This window comes from Canis lupus, chromosome 20 (assembly GCF_048164855.1).
Source record: "Canis lupus baileyi chromosome 20, mCanLup2.hap1, whole genome shotgun sequence".
Classification (NCBI taxonomy): domain Eukaryota; kingdom Metazoa; phylum Chordata; class Mammalia; order Carnivora; family Canidae; genus Canis; species Canis lupus.
This window is the reverse complement of record NC_132857.1, coordinates 43,352,588-43,371,188: the sequence shown is the minus strand read 5'-3', so window position 1 is coordinate 43,371,188 and position 18,601 is coordinate 43,352,588. Positions and strand designations below refer to the sequence as shown.

The window sequence follows — 18,601 nt, the reverse complement described above, 5'->3', positions numbered from 1 at the left end:
AATATATCTTTTTTTTTTTTTTTTTTTTACATAGATGTGACAGAAGTTGGGAATGACAGGCATGATTGCTACTACTAAAATGTTTATTCTGTATGGCACTTCTCAAACTTTGCTGAATTTTAAAATCACCTTGGAGCTTTCAAAATCTTGATGCCCTAACTACATCAAACTGCATCTTAATTAAAATCGTTGAGGGTAGAATCTGGGTGTCAGTTTACTTGTTTTTTGTTTTACATTTTCCAGTTGATTCCACTGTATAGTCAAATTTGGGAACCAGTGGTCTAAATTCATGAACTAGAACAATAATCTGAATGATATGTTTGAAAGTTTCAAAGGTGAATAATAGTAGAATCATTTTAATAATTGTTATCATCGATAAAAAATGAGTTGCTGAGGTAGAAGGATATTAGAAGTGAGCCAAATTTTCCTTAGCGGGAAGCCACATCTTCTTTTATAGTGGGACATGGTGACCAGTCAAGATTCTACATTTTGTTTCAAAGTTTATACATTAGGCATTTTATTTTACTTTCAAAAAGGAAATGCCCCTTTAGTCATGTTCCTAATTTTATGAAAATCTGTACTTTTTTTTTTTATATATAGATTGAGTTAATTAGATCTAGGATAAGTGAGGTTATTATGAACAAATTATCTGGATGTTAAAATCAACTTCTTATGGCAAACATAGTTTACATTTTTTAGTGAGAATAGATATAATTTTGTGTAAAAGACAGTTTTACAAATGTAATTTCCTCTCACACATGTTTTAGACACAAGATTACATATTAATACTCTTTAGATTATTGAAGTCATTTATCTTTCTTAGCAAACAACATAGACAGGAACTCAACTTTTTTGAATGTGGGGGACAAAATAATTCTGGTTGTGTTTTAAATTTTATACTAATAGGAATGTAAATATATTCCAGACTTTTTCTTCTCTAATTGCCTCAGCATTGCATAACCTTGGCCATGCACTGGAATCCCCTGAGGAGTTTGCAAAATAATCAGTCTCCTCTTTTTAAAAGTTATTCATTGAAATTGTCAAATGGAACCTAGTGCTTCTAACTTTTCTAGTCAGGCTAGAATTAAGGATTCCAAGTTTAATTTTCTGGTTTCACAGAAGTCAGTAAATAATATCTGAATTTGATGAATAATGAAACTGCAAAATAATCATGTTAAAATTATAAAGGTTGCCTTTCACAAGTGGAGTTAGGACTGGGGTGAAGACAGATAAATGTGGGAACAATTGCTCTTCCGTATAAGCTCCTTTGTACTGTGTTTTTTTTTTTTTAATAAAAACTATATTCATGAGCTACATTAAGAAATTAATGATTGTAAAAGTATTTTTCCCTTTTATTTTATTTTTTAAAAAGATTTTGTTTATTTATTCACGAGAGACACAGAGAGAGGCAGAGGCAGAGGGAAAAGCAGGCTTCATGCAAGGAGCCCAATGTGGGGCCCGATCCCAGAACCCTGAGCTGAAGACAGACTTTCAACTGCTGAGCCACCCAGGCATCCCTCCCTTATATTTTACAATAATACAATGTTCTTTATATGACTCAGATAAAATCAATAAATTAAGATTTTGTATTAAATTTTGAATTAAAAATAATTCTAGGGGATCCTTGGGTGGCTCATTTGCTTGAGCATCTGCCTTCAACTCAGGGCATAATCCCAGAGTCCTGGGATCAAGCCCCACATCAGGCTCCCTGCTTGGTGGGAACCTGTTTCTGCCTCTGCTTGCTTGTTCTCTCTCTCTCTGTCAAATAAGTAAATAAAATCTTAAAAAAATAAAAATAAAAATAATTCTTTTTTTTTTAAGATTTTTATTTATTTATTCATAGAGACAGAGAGAGAGGCAGAAACACAGGCAGAGGGAGAAGCAGGCATCATACAGAGAGCCTGACGTGGGACACAATCCAGGGTCTCCAGGATCATGCCCTGGGCTGCAGGCAGCGCTAAACCGCTGTGCCACCGGGGCTGCCCTAAAAATAATTCTAAAATAGTTTTTAAGAAGTTTTGAATTGATTTTTTAAAAAAGATTTTATTTGAGAGAGAAAGAGAGAGCACAAGTGGGGGAGGGGCAAGGGGTGAAGGAGGAGCAGACTCCCCTCTGAGCAGGGAGCTGAATTTGGGGCTCAATCCCAGAACCCTGCGTTCATGACCTGAGCCCAAGGCATAGTAATTCCATGTAATTCCATGTTTTTTTTTAATGGACTGAGACATCCAGATGCCTCAAAATGATTTTTGTTTCTGAACATTATGTAAGTGAAATAGTGTATTATATACTCATTTGTCTTTGTCTTCCTTCATTGAACATTATGTTTATGAAATGCATTTTGTTGTATTAGATAATTGTTCCTTCTCATTGCCTTATAGAATTCTGTTTTAAGGATATGCCACAATTTATTTATCCGTTGTACTGCTAATAGACATTTATGTTTCCGTTTTAGTTTATATGAAGAGTACTGCTGTGAACATTCTTCTGTATAGCTTTTCTCTCAGTAGATTTTCATAAAATTTAAGTTTAGGAGCTATTGCCAAGGAAATTGCAATGAAATATTAAATGATTAAGAAAATAAGCATGAAATTAGCTTTGCTTTCACAAAAGACTTGTGTGTGGCTTTTCTTTTAAGGTTTTTTTTTTGTTTGTTTGTTTTTTTTTAAGTAATCTCCTAAACTCAATGTAGCACTCAAACTCCCACCCCAGGATCAAGAGTTGCATGCTCCACTGAGTCAGGCAGGTGGTGCTAGACCTGTCTGTGGTTTTAAGAATGCATATGCAGCATACATGTCTATTGTTCAGCTTCTTTATGGGTAGTGAGGCTTGGACTAATTCATATTTTACCTTTTGAACAAATACATAGTTTGGTCTCTGAAGTACACTTGATATAAAATGTTAAAATAGGATTGGTGATAGTAAAGCATTATCAAAAATGGTGCCAGGGCACATCTCAGAAGATAGGGCTAAGTGAATATTTAAAGGGAGACAGTTTGCCTTACAGCTCAGATCAACTGTTCATAAAACTCTGATTTATGTCAAGGTCTTCTACCTCAGAGTTTTCATTCCTCCTTTTCCACATAGAGTACCCTGTTATTTCCCTCAGTTTACCTAGACCCACTAGTGTCCCAGCTCATGGTACACAGGTTAGACCACTAAACCTGGCACTTGATAAGCTCTCTCCAGCTGCAGAATATGCAAAGTCTGATGTTTTACCCAATATTTATTCTTTGGAGAGGAGAGAAATAAGCATTTCAATGTAGCTTGGCCTTAATTTTCCAGAGACACAAACTCCTAATGCCAAATAACTATGACTATTTGGGGTCAGAGAACATTTCCTTCGTCCGTTGAGACAATGGCACAGAACATTCTTGCTAGCCTCTGAGACAGGAGCTTGGCTTCTTATTGATGGCATAGCCCTTCAATTCCCCATTCCCAACTTCTTCATTTGCTCCTAGCAGCTCTTAGTTTAAATATTTCAGGTAAGAAGACTTTGCTACTTTTCAGATGTTCCTCTTTGGGTTAACTGAAGCCTGGAAGAGGAGAAGGGATGGAGGAATAGTTGATTTAAAGTTTAAATTGTATCTCAGTGCCCAATTTTACCACCTATGAAAATACCTGGAATTCATAAATGTTGTTAGTCCTGTTTGTCAGGTACCATTACCTCTTAAAACTACAGACTTTGCCAAACTTTAGATCCATGCTATCTTAAGAGTTTCAGAAAATTTTTCTTATACAATCTCCTTCTACTGTAGTTTATAGGTTTAGGTTTTATCTTGATTGCTTATTGTGACTTGAAATTTTATTTTAATTTTTAAACTTTTTATTAAAAATTATTTTTAATTGAAGTATAGTTGTCATGCAATATTAGTTTCAGGCATACAATATAGTAATTACATATATATTTTTTTAAGATTTTATTTATTTATTTGAGAGACAGAATGAACCAGTGAGAGAGAGAGAGCACAGGCTGGAGGAGGGTCAAAGAGAGAGGGAAAAGCAGGTTCCCCACTGAGCATGGAGCCCAATGTAGGGCTCCATCTCTGGGCTCTAGGATCATGACTTGAGCCAAAGGCAGAAAACTTAACCAACTGAGCCATCCAGCCTCCACCACCCCCTATCCCCCGCTTTTTAAAAAAGATTTTATTTCTTTGAGAAAGAGAGAGAGAGCATGAGCAGGAAGGGGGCAGAGGGAGAGGGAGAAGCAGGCTTCCTGCTAACCCAGGTCTCCATCATGACCTGAGCCAAAGGCCGACTAAGCTATGTTTATGTACATTACAAAATACTCATTATGTTAAATGTAGTTACCGTCTGTCAACATACAAAATGATTACAATATTATTGACTATATTCCCTATGCTATCCTTTACCCCTCCATGATTTATTTTTTGTATAACTACAAGTTTGTACCTCTTAATCTCCTTTACTTAATTTGCACATTCTCCCAACTGCACCCCTTTGGCAACCTCCAATTTGTTCCCTTTATGATTCTGGTTTCTGTTTTATTTTTTTCTTCGTTTCATTTTTTAAAAAGATATTCCACATAGGGATGCCTGGGTGGCTCAGCAGTTGAGCATCTGCCTTTGGCTCCAGGTGTGATCCCAGAGTGCCTAGATTGAGTCCCACATCAGGCTCCCTGAATGGAGCCTACTTCTCCCTCTGCCTATGTTTCTGCCTCTCTCTCTCTCTCTCTGTCTCTCTGTCTCTCATAAATAAATAAAAATTTAAAAAAATTCCACATTATATGCTGTTTGTATTCTTCTGTTTGACTTCTTTCACTTAGCATGGTATCTTCTGGGTTCACCCATGCCATTGCAAGTGGCAGGATTTCATTCTTTTTTTGTTTTTTACTGATTATACCATAGAATGATACTTATATCTTTATTACTTATTTTAAATTTTTCCTTGAAGTATAATTGACATACAGTGTTACAGTAGTTTTAGTTTTACAGTGTAGTGATTCATCAGTTCTATACACTATGTTCACCATGGTAGGTGTGGCTATCATCTGTCATTCCAAAACCTTATTATAATGTTATTGACTATATTCCTTATGTTGTACTTTTTATTCCTTATGTATTGAGTTATTTCATTTAGCATAATATTCTCTAGGTCTATCCATTTTGTTTTGAATGGCAAAATCTCATTCTTTTTTATGGCTGAATAATATTCCACTGTACCACATCTTCTTTATACACATTCATCTATTGATGGATACCTAAATTGCTTCCATATCTTGACTATGGTACATAATGTTGTCATAAATATAGGGGTACATGTATGTTTATAAATTAGTGAGGTTTTTTTTAGGTAAATACCCTGTAGTGGCTTTATTGATTCATATGGTATTTTTACTTTTAATTTTTTGACTAACCTCCATATAGTTTTCCCTAGTGGCTGAACTAATTTACATACTTCCCAGCAGTGCACAAGGGTTCCCTTTTCTCCACATCTTTGCCAATGCTTATTATTTCTTGTCTTATTGATACTACCCATTCCAACTGATGTGAGTTGACATTTTGTTTCAGTTTTGATTTTTATTTCTCTGATGATGAGTGATACTAGGCACCTTTATGTCTGTTAGCCATCTGTAGGTCTTCTTTGGATAAATATCTGTTCATTTGGAAAAATGCCCACTTCTTAATTGGATTGTTTTATTTTTGGTGTTAGAGTTGTATGTGGCTTTTTATTTTTTTTTATTTTCTATTTTTTTTAAAGTTTATTCATGATAAACATAGAGAGAGAGAGAGAGAGAGAGGCAAAGACACAGGCAGAAGGAGAAGCAGGCTCCATGCCAGGAGCCCGACGCGGGACTCAATCCTGGGACTCCAGGATTGCGCCCTGGGCCAAAGGCAGGCGCCAAACCGCTGAGCCACCCAGGGATCCCCTGTATGTGGCTTTTTAAAATATATTTTGGGGGTGCCTGGGTGGCTCATTTGGTTTGGTATCTATCTATCTCTTGGTTTTGGCTTAGATAATAATCTCAGAGTTGTGGTATTGAGCCCCATGCCTGGCTTCATGCTCAGCACAGAGTCTGCTTGAGATCTCTCTCTCCCTCTGCCCCTCCCCTTGCTTCTGTGCTCTCTCTAAATAAATACATAAGTAAAATTTTCATGAAACTTTGTATCATATGATTTGCAAACATTTTCTCCCATTCTGTAGGTTTTCATTTTGTTGATTTCCTTTGTTGTGCAGAAGTTTTAGTTTTAAGTAGTCCCACTTGTTCATTTTTGCCTTTTTTTGCCCTTACCTGAGGATGCAGATCCAAAAAAATACTGCTAAAACTCCTAAGATTTTACTGCCTATATTTTCTTTTGAGAGTTTTATGGTTTCAGGTCTTACATTTAGGTTTTAAATCCAGTTTTAGTTTAAGGAAGTGACCCAATTTTAATTTTTTTTTAAGTACAGCTCTCCACTTTTCCCAATATCATTTATTGATTAGTCTTTCTTTGTCCCCATTTTTTAAAAGATTTTATTTATTTATTTGAGAGAGAGTAGATGAGAGAGCATGAACGAGAACACAAGCAGGAGGAACTGCAGAGGGAGAAGGAGAAACAGACTCCTCGCTGAGCAGAGAGCCCAGTGTGGGGCTGATCCCAGGACTCCGGGACTATGACCTGAGCCTAAGGCAGATGCTTAACCAACTGAACCACCCAAGCACTCCCACCTATGGTTTTTTTAAAGATTAATTGGGTTTTTTAGAGAGAGATACTGAACACGTGTGTGAGCTAGGGGAGGGACAGAGGGAGAGAAGCAGGTTCCCACTGAGCATGGAGCCAACCTGGGGCTCAGTCTCATGAACCTAAGATCATGACCCAAGCTGAAATCAAGAGTCAGAAGCTTAACCAACTAAGCCACCTAGGCACCGCCCACTCCTCTCATTGTATATTGACTCTCCTGTTGTCCATTAATTGACCGAATAAGTTTGAGTTTGTTTCTGGACTCTCTAGTATGTTGCATTGATCTATGTTTCTGTTTTTGTGCCACTACCATACTGTTTTGATTATTAGAACTTTGTAGTATGGTTTGAAATCAGGAATTGTGATACCTCTAGCTTTGTTCTTTCTCAAGAGTGCTTTGGCCATTTGGGGTCTTCTGTGGGTCCATACAAATGTTAGGATTATTTGTTGTAGTTCTGTGAAAAATGGTGTTGGTATTTTGATAGAGATTGCATTAAGTCTATAGATTGCTTGGGTAGTATGGACATTTTAACAATATTAATTCTTCTAATCCATAGGCATGGTGTCCATTTTCATTTATATGTTACCTTCAATTTCTTTTATCAGTGTTGTACAATATTCAGAATATAAGTCTTTCACCTTCATGGTTAAATTCATTTTTCATTTTTAGGTGTTTTTTTTTTTTTTTTTTTTTTTTTGTACAATTGTAATTTGGATTGTTTTAACTTCTTTCTGCTAGTTTGTTATCAGTATACAGAAATGCAACATATTTCTATATATTAATTTTGTATCCTGGAACTTTACTGAATTTATTTATCAATTCTATAGATTTTTGGTGGATATTTAGGGTTTCTTATATGTGGTATCATGTCACCTGCAAAGAATGACAATTTTACTTTTTTTTTTTTTTATCAGTTTGGATGTCTTTTATTTCCTTTTCTTCTGTGATTTCTTTGTCTAGGACTTCCAGTATTCTGTTGCATAAAAGTGGTGAGAATCAACATCTTGTATTCTCAATCTTAGAGGAAAAGCTTTTTACTTACTTACTTTATTTATTCATTCATTCATTCATTCATTTATTCATTTATATATTGAACGAACGTGTCAAGAGTGGGCATTCTTGTTTCCTTCCTAATCTTAGAAAAAAAGCTTTCAGCTTTTCACCAGAGTATGTTTGCTGTGGGCCTGTCATATATGGCCTTTATGTTGTAGTATGTTCCTCTATACCCATTTTTTTGAGTTTCTACCATGACTCAGTGTTGAATTTTGTTAAATGCTTTTTCTCCATCTGCATGAGATGATCATATGATTTTCAGCTTTATTTTATTAATATGGTTTATCTTGTTGGTTGATTTATGGGTATTGAACTGTTCTGCACCTCTGAATATATACCACTTGATTGTGATGCATATTCCTTTAATGTATTATTGAATTCAGTTTAATAATATTTTGTTGTGGAATGATCATTGTGGACAATGATCATTAGGGATATTGTCTTATAAATTTCTTTTCTTTCTTCTTTTTTTTTTGGTAATTTGTTTTCTGGTTTTTGCAACACAGCAATGCTGGCCTTGTAGAATGAATTTGGAAGAGTTTTTTTCCTTTTCTATTTTTTTGGAGTAGCTTGACAGACATAGGTATTAACTCTTTTGTAAATATGTGGTAGAATTCCACCTGGTCCTGGAAGCCGTCTATCTGATCCTGGACTTTTGCTTCTTGGGAATTTTTTGATAATTAATATAATTTCATTACTTGTAATTGGTATGTTCAGATTTTCTGATTCTTCCTGATTTGGTTTTGGAAGTTGTATGTTTCTAGGAATTTATGCATTTCTTTAGCTTGTCCATATAATTTTTTTGTAGAAATCTTATAATTTTATTTTCAGTCCTCCTTTTCTCTAACTCTGTTTCTTTTTCTTTTTTGTAGCTAGACTAATCTGACTAAAAGTTTATCAATTTAATCTTTTCAAAGAACCAACTCTTGTATTCTTTTTTTTTTTTTTTGGTCTCTATTTCATTTATTTTCACTCTGATCTTGATGGATTTCTTTCCTTCTAATAACTTTGGACTTTGAATTTTTTTTTTTTTTTACTTCCTGTAGGTGTAAATTAGATTGCTTATTTGAGGTTTTAGTTATTTCTTGACCTGCAGCATTATAGGCCTGCATCACTATAAACTTCCTTCTGAGAACTGCTTTTGCTACATCCCAGTAGTTCCAGAAAATTTTGTTTCCATTTTCATTTTTCTCCAGTTAAACTTTGATTTCCTCTTTAATTTCTTTGTTGACTTTGACTCATTGTCTGTTTAGTAGCATATTTTTTAGTTTCTATGTGTTTCTGGCTCTTTTTGTTTTGTTTTGTTTTGTTTTGTTTTCTTCTGGTAACTGATTTCTACTTTCATACCATTGTGGTCAGAAAAGGTGCTTCATATGATTCCGTCTTTGTAAATTTATTGAGAATTGTTGAATTGTTTTATTGCCTGACATGTGATCTGTCCTGGAGAATGTTACATTCTCACTTGAAAAGAATGTTTATTCTGCTGTTTTGGATAGGATGTTCTGTATAAATCTGTTAAGTTCATCTCGTCTACTGTGATATTCAAAGCCATTGTTTCCTTTTTATTTTCTGTCTGGATGAGCTATCCATTGATGTAAGGGGTTTAAGTTTCCTAGTACTGTTGTATTGTCAGTTTCTCCCTTTATATCTATTAATATGTACATTATGTATTTAGGTGCTCTTATGTTGGGAGCATAGATATTTATGATTGTTATATCCTCTTATTGGGTTAATCCCTTTATCATTGTGTAATTCCCTTCTTTGTCCCTTATTACAGTCTTTGTTTTAAAGTTGATTTTGTCTGATGTATGTTATTGTAACCTCAGGTTTCTTTTTTTTTTGCCATTTGCATAGAATATTGTTTCCTTTCTTTGCTTTCAGTCTTTATGGGTGTTTAGGTCTGAAGTGAGTCTCTTATAGGAGCATATAGATGAGTCTTGTTTTTATTTTCTTACCTATTTCACTGTGTATCTTTTTATTGAATCATTTAGTCCATTTACATTTTAAATAATTATTAATAGATATGTACTTACTGCTATTTTGTTAATTGCTTCCTGATTCTTTTTGTAGTTCACTGTTCCTTTTTTCTTTTCTTATACTCTACTTTTGTGATTTGATGACTTCCTTTAGTGCTATGCTTGGAGTCCTTTTTCTTTTCTTTTTTTTTTTTGTGTGTATCTGCTGTAGATTTTTGATTTGTGATTACTATGATGTTCACATATAATACCTTATATGTCCATAGCTATTTTAAGTTCATAGATGCTCAGCTTGAACACATTCTAAAAGTACTACATTTTTATTTCTCTCTCTCTCTCTCTATATATATATATATATATCGTAATTTACATCTTTTTATTTTGTGTATCTCTTAACTAATTGTAGGTAAAGCAACTATATAGTCATAATTGAAATTACTGCTATCTTTTTATGTTCATCCTAGTTTTATAAATAATTGATCAATTACCTTTAGTATATGTATCCTTTATCATTGAAATGATTTCGTTATTTTCTTCTAGTTGTGACTTTTTCTCTATTTAAGATTTATTTATTTATATTAGAGAGAGAGTGCATGAGTGCACTGGGGCATGTGCATGCTCCAGGGCAGGGAGGGGTGGGGCAGAAAGAGGGGGGTTAGAGAATCTCAAGCTGACTCCTTGTGAGCACAGATTGAGCACAGGGCTCAATCTCACTACCTGAGCCAAAATCACGAATTGGATTCTTAGCCCACTGAGCCACTCAGGTACTCCTAGTTGTGATTTTTCTTTTCTGCTTAAAGAAGTTCCTTTAACATTTATTTTAAGAAGACTGGATTAGTATTATGAACTCCTTTCACTTTTCTTTGGAAGACTCTCTCTCCTTTGCTTCTGAATGATAACCTTACTAGGTAGATTATTGATTGCATGTTTTTACCCCTCAGCCTTTTGAATATATCATGCCACTCTTTTGTAGCTTACAAAGTTTCTGCGAAAAATCAGGAGATAGCTTTTTGGCAGGGAGGGAGTCTTTTGTCCATAACTAGTTGCTTTTCTCTTACTGCTCTTAAGATTCTTTGTTTTGATTTTTTTCACATTTTAATTATTACGTGTCTTGGCAGTGATCGCTTTGAATTCATCTTGTTTGGGGCTGTCCATGCTTCCTCGACCTGGTTGTATGTTTCATTCTTCAGATTAGGGAAATTTTCATTTGTTATTTTTTTCTTTTTTTTTTTTAATTTTTTTAATTTTTATTTATTTATGATAGTCACACAGAGAGAAAGAGAGAGAGGCAGAGACACAGGCAGAGGGAGAAGCAGGCTCCATGCACCAGGAGCCCGATGTGGGATTCGATCCCGGGTCTCCAGGATCACGCCCTGGGCCAAAGGCAGGCGCCAAACCGCTGCGCCACCCAGGGATCCCCATTTGTTATTTTTTTCAAATAAGTTTTCTGCCTCTTTCTCTCTCTTCTTCTGGGAGCCTGTTATGTGAATGCTAGTATATTCGATACTGTTTCAGTGGTCCTTTAACCTATCCTTATTATTTTTTCATACACCTTTTTCTTTTTGTTGTTCAGCTTGGCTAATCTCCACTAACCGATCCTCCAGATTGCTGATCTATTCTATATCATCTAATCTCCTGTTGAGTCCCCTTAGTGTATTCTTCTTTCAGTTATTGAGTTCTTCAGCTCTTATTGGATCTTTTTTGATATTTTCACTCTCTTTGTTGAAGTCCTTTATGAATTCAACCCCTCTTCTTTCACGTCTGGTGAGAATCTTCATGATCATTACTTTGAATTCTTTATCAGATAGATTGCTCATCTCCATTTTGTTTAGTTGTTTACTGAGGTTTCATTTTATTCTTCATTTGCAACATGTTCCTCTCTTCTTTTTTGCTGACTCTTGTGTTTATATGTCTTAGCTCATCTGTGTCTCTTTATCTTGAAGTTAGTGGCCTTATGGGAGCTCCATGGGGCCCAGGAGCTCAATTCCCCTTGATCACCAGAACCAAGCACTCCAGAGTTGTCCCATGGTATGAGCTGCTGACTGCTGCACTTGCACTGATGGGTGGGGCTGGGTACAGTGGCTTGCTGTAGCTGCTGTGGGCTGGCTTTTGGGTGGGGTTAGCCCTCATACAGCTGGCTGAGAGGCCTTACTGCAGCTGCTATTGATATGTTGGTGGGTGTATGCCTCCCCCACATCCCCCCAGCAGGTATTGATTGGGGGCTGCACAGATCTTAGCCAGGGATGCCATGTGGGTGTGGAGGGGTGGTAGTCACTTTGAACATTGTCATTTTGGGGCTTTGGTGGGCCCACTGATACTGCCTGCCAGGTTTGGTGAGGCAAGAGTTCTTTGGAGAGTGCCAGCCAGGGTAGGCTGATGAGCTAGGTGGATTCATAAAGGAAGTACAGCATGGGGACAAGTGATGTTAACAGGGTAGGTAGAGGGTGTTCTGTCACTCTTCTGCATTGGACTAGGTAGGCTGAATGAGGGAAGACAAATGGCACTTACTAGCCCTTCCATTTTTAGAGAAAGTTCCTACAGATCCCTGCCCCTCTGGTATACTTACTAAAAATAATTAATAATTTTCTCTCATATGTGGCCCAGGTACTTTTCAAGTCACTCCTTCTCTGCTGTGTCTCAGAATGAGTAATATTGTGTAGTGTCCTTTAAAAGTGGAGTCAGTTTCCAATAGCCTTCTGGCTCTCCTGGAGTTAAGCCCTGCTGATTTTCACAGCCAGATATTGTGGAGGTACCTCTTCCTGGTGCAGATTTCCAGGCCAGGAAGGGAGGGTACCTGATGTGGTGCTTGAAGCCCTCAGTCCTCAGGGAGTTTATGATCCCTTTCCTGCATGTGGGCCACTGTGCAGGGAGTTTGGTTCCTGATTATTCAACTTGAAATTTTAGATTAAAAAAAGCATTTCCATTTTGATAATCTTTTAAGAGCATTAAAAGTCTCAATTTTCATAACATGTAATATACACGATCAGTTATGGCAAAAAAAAACTGATGTTATTAGCTACAAAAATAGTAAATGAACTGAGCATGTAATGTAATAGATGCTAGTGCTTCAATATAATGTACTTCAATATAATGGTTTTGATTCATTCTTTTAACTCCTTTCATTGCCAGCGAGAGTGATTTTTTTTTTTAAAGATTTTATTTATTTATTCATGATAGTCACACAGAGAGAGAGAGAGAGGCAGAGACACAGGCAGAGGGAGAAGCAGGCTCCATGCACCGGGAGCCCGACGTGGGATTCCATCCCGGGTCTCCAGGATCGCGCCCCGGGCCAAAGGCAGGCGCCAAACCGCTGCGCCACCCAGGGATCCCGCGAGAGTGATTTAAGGTGTGATTCACTCAGGTTATTTTTTGCTCCAATAAAGGGCTGCGTTTGAAAAAAAAAGTCTCCATATTCATATATTTGAATGAATGCTTATTTATTTTAAAAATTCCTTTAGAGGGAACCCTGGGTGATGCAGCAGTTTAGCGCCTGCCTTTGGCCCAGGGCGCGATCCTGGAGACCCGGGATTGAATCCCATGTTGGGCTCCCGGTGCATGGAGCCTGCTTCTCCCTCTGCCTGTGTCTCTGCCTCTCTGTGTGTGTGTGTGTGTGTGTGTGTGTGTGTGTGTGTTGTGACTATCATAAATAAATAAAAATTAAAAAAAAATAATTCCTTTAGAAATATTTGAATTCTTATTTTTTATTATGGTCTATTTGGAATTACTTTGACAACTAAGATCCCAATTGTATAATTAAGAAATGCTTATATGTATTTGTTTTGTATCTTTGATTTCTTGCTAGCTTCATTTTTCTTATTTTAATATTCTCTTGTTACTTTTTTAATCCTTGAGGGAGAAGGCCCTCTGATCTTTGTAATGACTTGAATATTGTCTTTTCAAAGATTTATACATAATCTCAGTAGTTTGAATCATGTCAGCATGTTTATTTCTAGTACCATGATGGTTTATTAAAATTTTTTAAGGGCAAGTTTATTGAAATGTAACTTATACATATAGTGAAATTCACTCTGTTAAAGTGTGCAGTCCAGTGTGTTCGGGTAAATGTATACAATTCTGTAACCACCGCCAAAATCAAGATAGAGAGGTCTTCTATTAGTCTAAGAAGCATCCTTGTTACCCTTTGTGAATACTCACCTCTTACAAATCTAATGTTTACAACAACTGATTTGTGTCCCTATAATTTTGTTTATTCTAAACTTTCATATAAATAGGATCATACAATATGTAGCATTTTATGCCTGGCTTCTTTTACTAACAACTTTTGAGACTGATCCATTTGTTGGATGTATTATTCCTTTTTATTACTGAGTAGTATTCCATTGTACGGGTGTACCAAAATTTATTTAGCCATTTGCCTGTTGATGGATGCTTTGAATTGTTTACAGTTTTTCACGGGTATGAGTATAGCTGCTATAAATGTTCACATGCAGGTCTTTGTGTGGGCATATTTTTATTTCTCTTGTGTAAATACTTAGGAGTGGGTGGCATTGCTATGACATATGGCAAATTTATGTTTAACTTTATAAGAGACTACTGTGCTGATTTTTAAAGTGGGTGTATATTTTTTATTTGCACCAGCAAATATATGAGGGTTCCAGTCACTGCATCCTTGCCAAGATTTGGCCTTTTAAATCTTTTTAATTTTAGTCATTCTACTAGTTGTGTAATGGCATCTTATTGTTGTTTTAATTTACAGCTCTCAGATGACTAATGATGCTGAGCACATTTTTGTGTGCCTATTGGCCATCTGTACATCTTTTTGGTGAAATATCTATTCAGATCTTTTGTCCATTTTAATAATTATATTATCTTCTTATTGAATTGTCGGTGATATTTATATATTCTGGATACAAGTCTTTTGCTAGCTAGTACATACATATTCTCCTAGCCTATGACTTACCTTAATAGTGTCTTTTGAAGAACATATGTTAATTTTGATGAAGTCCCAGTTTATCAGCTTTTCAATAGTTTATGCTTTTTGTGTTTTACCTAAGACCAATTCAGTATCACAGATATTTTTTCTTCTACAAATTTACGCATTTTTAAAAGATTATATTTATTTATTTTAGACAGAATGTGAACAGGGAGAGAGGCAGAGGGAGAGAGAGAGAGAATCTCAAGCAAACCCTGCACTGAGCAAGGAGCCCAACTCCAGGCCTGATCTCATGACTCCAAGATCATGACCTGAGCTGAAACCAACAGTTGAACACTTACTTAGCTTATTGAGCCACCTAGGCATCCCCACAAATTTATATTTTTTTATAAATATATTTAAATAATTATAATAAATTATAAAAATTTATATTTTATCTCTTACATATAATTCCGTAATATATTTCAACTTATATTTTGTGTATTTTTGTATATGGTATGAGGTAGAGGTTGAAGGTTTTGTTTTGTTCTGTTTTCCATGTCCAGTTACTCTAGTACCATTTGTTGAGAATTCTGTCCTTTCTCCATCAAATTACCCTGGTACATCTGTTGAAAATCAATTGACCGTGTATGTGTGGGTGTATTTCTCAGCTGTATTCTGTTCTGTTGATTCATATATCCATCTGTAGACAAATACCACATTGCTTTGATCATTGTAACTCTATAATAAGATTTAAAATTGGCTTACTCTAACCATGGGAAACTAGTATTTTTCCATCTATACTTTTTTCCCATGGATCCTATGATCATGTTGGCCCTATTATCCTAGAATGTCCTCTAGAATAAGATTATCTATTTTATATGACAGTCCATCTAATTGAATAAATAAATAAGTGTTCACATACTTTAATTTGGACTAAGCCTCCATAGGCTTGAGATCTTTTAAAGGTAGGACATTTTTGTCTTTTTATCAAAAGAGCTTACCACAAATGAGGAGGTCAGTAAATATATGTTAAATTGAATTGAATTCTCTGTGGAATAATTGTTCATTAGTATCCTTAAAGCACGTTACTTGAATTCAACATAGCAAAGAAAGCATAGTTTCTGTGACATTAATTTCATTAGGAAACTGTGGTTTTCTTAAGAAATAAATCTTTCTGGACAATTAACTATAACTGGTTTTGCAGCTTTTTTATTTTCTAGTTTTAGGCATTGTCTTTTAGGTTATTTTCATATTATGTGCTAGGCACTAATATGGGCCAATTCAAAATGAAATCTAAATTTCCTTTAGTTGGGGAACTTTAAAAGAATTGTTAATAGCAGTATTATTTCTATCCTCCTTGTCTTCTCTTTTCATTCTTTACACATTATTCAGATATTGAATGTGTTGGGTTGATCCTCTAATGTTCTTTTCTCTTTTTTCCTGTTTTCAACTCATTATCTTTTTGCCCTTCTTTGTGAGAATTCTCCTCAACTACATCTTTCTATTCTGTTAAGCTTTTGATCTCTGGTATTATTTTTTAATTTCCAAGAGCTGTTTTTTTGTTATCTGAGTATTTCCTTTTACTAGAATTGTGTTCTTCATGGATGATACCTCTGCTCTGAGAATATTAATGACAATTTCTCTTGAATTATTTTCTCTTTAAATATTCATAATTTCCTTCAACTTTCTTTCAGTATGTTTTGAATATTAACTGTATTTTATATTATTAATTGTTCCTAAGTGCCTAGTGATACACTTTCCTTCACTCTCTCCGGAGGATAAACTCAGATCTTTGATAGGGTATAGGAGGACATTGTATCAAGTTGGGGGATCTGGGAGTTTAACTGTTTCATAAACTGCACTAGGCCTACTTACTGAATCTTTAACTGTCACGGTTGCATTGGTTGGTTGGTTGGTTGATTCTCTTTGTTGATAGCATGATCTGAGAGGGGCTGATGTTATAAGGGGTATCTTACCTGTGTCTAGATAAGATAAAGGTTTCAAAAACTATTCCATGGGGATCCCTGGGTGGCTCAGTGGTTTAGCGCCTGCCTTTGGCCCAGGGCATGATCCTAGAGTCCCGGGATCAAGTCCCGCGTGGGGCTCCCTGCATGGAGCCTGCTTCTCCCTCTGCCTGTGTCTCTGCCTCTCAATCTCTCTCTCTCTCTCTCTCTATCATGAATAAATAAATAAAATATTTAAAACAAAACAAAACAAACAAAAAACCCAAAAACTATTCCATTTATGTACTTTAATAGTAATGTGGTAATACATTTATAAGGAATAACACTAAGAATAACACCTATTCTCTAAGACTCCCAGTCCTCCAGCGTCTCTTCCTGGAAGTAACCACTGGAACTAATTTCTTCTTTAGCTTTTTAGAAATCTCTGAATTTATAAGCACTTTACATGCATTTAGGGCAGAAAGATAGTGTTTTTACTCTTGCCACTTCCACTCAGCATAGTAGTGGAATTTCCAGCCAGAGCAATTAGGAAAGAAAAAGATAAATAAAAGGCATTGAAATCTAAAAGGAAAAAGTAAAATGGTCTCTGTAGATGACATGATCTTATATATTAGGAAACCCTAAAGGTTCATAGTAAAACTATTAAAACAAAAACAAAGTCAGTAAAGTTGTAGGATGCAAAATCAATATACAAAAGTCAGTTGCATTTCTGTACAATGAATTATCAGAAAGAAAAATTAAGTAAATAATCCCATTTAACAGTAGTGTAAAAAAGATTAAGATATTTAGGAATAAATTTAAGGACATGAAAGATCTGTACCCAAAACTATAAAACATTGGTGAAAGAAATTGAAGAAGTCACAAATAAATGAAAATATATTTTGTGTTCATGGATTAGAAGAATTAATATTGTTAAAATCTCCGTACTACCCAAAGCAATCTACAGATTCAATGCAGTCTGTCAAAAATCTAATGGCATTTCTCACAGAAATAGACAAAACTATCCTAAAATTACAGATGGAACCACAAAAGACCTTGAGTAGTCAAAGCAACCTTGAGAAAGAACAAAGCTGGAAGCATCACGCCGCTTTATTTTAAATTATATCACAAAGCTATTGTTATCAAAACAGACACAATAGACCAGTGTAACAGAATAGAGAGGCTAGAAATAAAATCCTGCATATACAGTCAAGTAATTTTCAATAACGTCACCAAGAATACACAATAGGGAAAAAATTATCTCTTCAGTAAATGATACTGGGAAAAGTAGTTATCCATATTCAAAAGAATGAAATTGAAACCTTTTCTTACCTCATATTATAGAAATCAACCCAAAATAGATTAAAGGCTCAAATATAAGATCTGAAACTATAAAACTCCTAGAAGAAAACATAGGAGGTAAGCTCCTAGACATTGGTCATGGTGATCTTTTTTTTTTTTTTTTAATTTGGCAACAAAAACAAAGTAGTGGGGCTACATTAGTTTCTCACAGGAAACAAAGTGAAAAGGCAGCCTATGGAATGGGAGAAAAATATTTGCAAACCAATAAAGAATTTATACCTAAAATATATAAGAAATACTTATAACTCAATAGTAAAAAACCAAATAACCTGATCAAAAAGTGGGCTAAGAACTTGAATAGACATTTTTAAAAAAGATATACAAATAGCCAATAGATACATGAAAATGTTCCTGACATCACTCATCTTCAGGGAAAATACAAATAAATCAAAAGCACAATGAGATTTTGTTTTGTTTGGTTTTTATTTATGATAGTCACAGAGAGAGAGAGAGGCAGAGACACAGGCAGCGGGAGAAGCAGGCTCCATGCACCGGGGGCCCGACGTGGGATTCGATCCCAGGTCTCCAGGATCACGCCCTGGGTCAAAGGCAGGCGCTAAACCGCTGTGCCACCCAGGGATCCCTGAGATTTTTTTAATTAAAAAGTTAAGAGGGCAGCTCCCGGTGGCTCAGCCGTTTAGCTCAGCCTTCAGCCCAGGGCGTGATCCTGGGGACCCGGGATCAAGTCCCACATCCGGCTACTGCGTGGA

At 35.6% G+C, this 18,601-nt stretch overlaps 1 protein-coding gene and 1 long non-coding RNA gene across 5 annotated transcripts in view; one reads left to right on the top strand and one right to left on the bottom strand.

The window, feature by feature from the left end:
• The window catches only part of ZRANB3 (zinc finger RANBP2-type containing 3), a 299,997-nt gene that overhangs the window by 82,845 nt on the left and 198,551 nt on the right, over window positions 1-18,601 (top strand). The window lies entirely within an intron of this gene.
• The window catches only part of LOC140611920 (uncharacterized), a 48,779-nt gene that overhangs the window by 13,465 nt on the left and 16,713 nt on the right, over window positions 1-18,601 (bottom strand). The window contains exon 2 of the long non-coding RNA XR_012013232.1: window positions 14,632-14,720. This is a non-coding gene — a long non-coding RNA (uncharacterized lncRNA). The remainder of the gene's footprint in view (window positions 1-14,631; window positions 14,721-18,601) is intronic.